This window comes from Coptis chinensis, chromosome 1 (assembly GCF_015680905.1).
Source record: "Coptis chinensis isolate HL-2020 chromosome 1, ASM1568090v1, whole genome shotgun sequence".
Taxonomy (NCBI): domain Eukaryota; kingdom Viridiplantae; phylum Streptophyta; class Magnoliopsida; order Ranunculales; family Ranunculaceae; genus Coptis; species Coptis chinensis.
This window is the reverse complement of record NC_141456.1, coordinates 3,437,288-3,441,302: the sequence shown is the minus strand read 5'-3', so window position 1 is coordinate 3,441,302 and position 4,015 is coordinate 3,437,288. Positions and strand designations below refer to the sequence as shown.

General features: G+C 40.0%; 1 pseudogene across 1 annotated transcript; it reads left to right on the top strand.

The window, feature by feature from the left end:
• Window positions 1-1,123: 1,123 nt before the first annotated feature.
• Window positions 1,124-3,746, top strand: LOC147521379 (subtilisin-like protease SBT3 pseudogene; annotated as a pseudogene). The gene has a single exon (XR_015196330.1). The product of XR_015196330.1 is annotated as a subtilisin-like protease SBT3 pseudogene (transcript).
• The last annotated feature ends 269 nt before the right edge of the window (window positions 3,747-4,015 follow it).

Below are 4,015 nucleotides of genomic sequence, written 5' to 3'. Positions count from 1 at the left end.
TCTTATCCATATCTTGAGGAAATTAAAACTTCTATTTGTGTATATGGTCTAAACAGTTTATCTTAGCAACAATTTCATATCAGTCACACACCTTGGTTGAGACCATTTTGGTGATAAGGAATGGACTCCACTTAGGCCGCCCTGTAGCAAGTCACAGACTCTCAGGAACATTTTTCGTAGATCGCAAAAATTTCTACCAGGTGAATGGGATCCCCAAAAATGTGGTTTTTTATTTTAGGATGAATGTCACAGACTCAAAACTATATTGGCATACTTGTTTGTTTTGTGATCTCTGGATTTCCTCGCCCTGGCGGCCCCTATGAGAATAAGGTAGACGAAAGTATAGAAAAGGTGAGCATTTATGGAGTCACTAGTGGATTTCGGAATTTGTGTTCTTAGAATAGATCAAAATTTATACCCAAATCTTCCAAATTTGTTACTATAGATTTGAAATAGAAAGAATTTTCTGCCCCAAAGTTTGATTGTCAGTCTATGCCCCATGGTGAGAATGCATATAGATAGAAATGGTCCGAGTTAAAAATAGGGGGTTATGCCGTTATGGGATGGTCCATAACTAACACTGATTCATGAATGGGGCAAAACTATATTGGCACTTGCTAGATGTGTCCAACAAAACTGTGAAATCAAATAATAAGGCCCCATTATTTGCCAAAGGATGTTCTTCACATTTAAATTTGTAGTAACTATCAACTATTGATGAGAATAATGGAAACTATATAAAAAAAAAAAGATGAAGAATAATGAATCAGTAAAACCTTCATAAATGTATCAGAATATGCGCTTTTTAATAAGAGCTTTTTTTCTCGTTAATGTCTTTACGTGGTTTGATAGAATTTTAATAGGTTTATCAGAAGAATAAATAGTAAAAACCAAAATCAGTATGTATATTTATTTTTTTATTTTGGTAATTAAGCAAAACATTCAATAAAACTCTAGATATTGAATGGAAAATGATTACATGAAGAATGTCAATCCAATTAACACTAAATAGATTGCATCTATTTTCATTTTCTTAATCTCAAGTTTAAGTTTTGTTTCGATTTCCCTCTATTGGATAGAGGTTTATCAGTGAACCTTGTTGCACGGTTGGAACTCAATCACAGGCATGCATCATAGAGATGGAGGGACCTTTTCCAAGTCTCCACAGAAAGAAATGGACAAGTTGACTAAGTTAGCATTCTTTAGCTAGCACCCATGCCTTTGGCTTCTTTATAAATACAGTTATACAACATATTTATGCAACTCACAAGTTACGTCCCTCTTCACACACTGTTTCATTCATGGCAAGTCCAACACCCTTATATCTGTGGCTCTGCCTAATTACTGTATTCCAATTGAACTCCATTTGGTCACAAACACACACATATATCATTCACATGGACTTATCAGCTATGCCGGAGTCCATCTCTGACCACCATAGTTGGTATGCCCAAACCCTTTCATCCGTATCAGATGTCCATCAAACTAGTCCCTCCTCCTCGAAGCTTCTCTACACTTATAGTAATGCCATTCATGGTTTTAGTGCTAGACTTTCTTCATCGGAGTTACTATCTCTAGAAAACTCACCTGGCTATATTTCTTCTACTCAAGATGTAATGGTTACAATTGACACGACTCACACATCCGAATTTTTACACTTAAATACTATCTCTGGTGCATGGCCTGTATCAAACTATGGTGAGGATATCATAATTGGATTGGTTGACACTGGAATTTGGCCGGAGAGTGACAGTTATAAAGATGATGGTATGAGTGAAGTTCCATCAAGATGGAAAGGAGAGTGTGAGACTGGAACAGCCTTCAGTTCATCCTTGTGCAACAAGAAGCTCATTGGAGCTCGGTACTTCAACAAGGGTCTGGTCACTAACAAGACAAATATGACCATATCGATGAATTCTACTCGTGATATTGATGGTCATGGGACGCATACTTCTTCCACTGCCGCAGGTCGTTACGTCAAAGGGGTATCGTACTTCGATTATGCTACTGGGACTGCTGTAGGAATGGCGCCTCAGGCACGAGTGGCCATGTACAAGGCCCTCTGGGAGGAGGGCTCTTATACATCAGATATCCTAGCTGCAATTGACCAAGCAATTGATGATGGAGTGGATGTCATGTCCTTATCCCTTGGGCTAGATGGGGTTCCCTTATATCAGGACCCTGTTGCCATAGCAACATTTGCAGCAATGGAGAAGGGCATTTTTGTAGCTACTTCAGCAGGAAACGAAGGACCTTGGTATGGCGGCCTCCACAATGGCATACCATGGGTGCTAACGGTAGCCGCCGGTACTGTCGACCGTGAATTTGAGGGAATTGTTACTCTTGAGAATGGAGAAACAATTCTTGGCGCATCTTTGTTCCCTGGAAATTCATCGCTAACTCGACTGCCCATAGTGCTAATGGACTCGTGCAATAGTTCAAAGGCTATAAAGAAGATCGGTGGCAAGATTGTTGTGTGTGTAGACACCGATGAATCAGTAGGCTTTCAAGTCAATAACGTTAAAGCTGCTCAAGTAAGTGGGGGCCTCTTCATATCCAACAGCTCTAGGCTAAATTCCTTTATCAAAACCTCTTTTCCGTCAGTTTTCCTCACTCTTGAAAATGGCCAAATTATGCTAGACTACATTAAGAACGCCTCAGACCCGAGCGCAAGTATGGAATTTAAAAAGACACAACTTGGAACAAAACCAGCACCAAGGGTAGCTCGTTATAGCTCTAGAGGTCCATCTTCAAGCTGTCCTAAGGTTCTGAAACCCGATCTTATGGCTCCAGGAACATTTGTCCTAGCAGCTTGGCCAAAAACTACTCCAGTAACAAACCTCGGATCACATTCATTATATAGCAATTACAATCTTTTATCAGGGACATCCATGTCTTGCCCACATACGGCGGGACTAGCAGCACTTACTAAAGCAGCACATCCCGAATGGAGTCCAGCTGCTATTCGGTCTGCTATGATGACCACAGCCGATGCACTGGATAACACTGACGACACTATCAAAGACATTGGGGACAATTACCGTGCCGCAAGTCCTCTAGCCATGGGAGCTGGTCATGTTAACCCTAACAATGCACTAGAACCTGGACTAATTTACGATGCAAATGCAGAAGACTATGTTAACCTCCTTTGTTCCTTAAATTACACCATGAAGCAAATTCAAACAATTACTAGGACCTCTACTTATAATTGTTTGAACAGTTCATCTGACCTGAACTACCCTTCTTTCATTGCCTTCTTCAATGAAAATGTTACATCCTCAGATACTAAAATTGTGAAATTTCGAAGGACGGTGACTAATGTGGGGGGTGACACGTCGACTTATACTGTTACATTGACACCCTTGGATGGGTTTAAGGTAACTGTCATGCCAGACACGTTAAAGTTCACAGAGAAGAATCAGAAGTTAAGTTACACAGTTACTATTGAAGGCCCACGAATGATGAAAGAGACTGTGGTTCATGGTGCTCTTACTTGGAAGGATATTGAAGGCAAATATGTGGTTAGGAGCCCCATCGTGGCAACTAGACTTGATTCAGTGCCATTATCCAGTAAGAGATATGTTTAGAGACATGTTTAGTCTATTTTCATTAAACTTGAGCTTTAATTTGTTGCTCAATTAAGGATACTGATTTCCATAATTCCACCTGTTGGAATGATGTGTTTGCATGTTTTTCATCTGTTGGAATGATGTGCTGCTACTGGTCTTAATATGAATTTGAGTAAATCCTCTCTTCTCACTGGTAGCATGATCTCTGATGATGGAGTTGCTCTTGCAAACATGTTGGGTGTCCAAGTTGCTGAACCACCTCTCAAATACTTGGGACTTCCCCTAGTGTCTTCCAGACTTAACATAAGAAATTGTTTCCCTCTCATTGAGAAAGTTACTGGAAGAACTTCCAATTGGAAGAGTATCCATTTAAGTCATGCTGGTAGACTTCAACTCGTCATTTATGTGTTATCTTCCTTCCACTCTTATTGGGCTAGAACATTCCT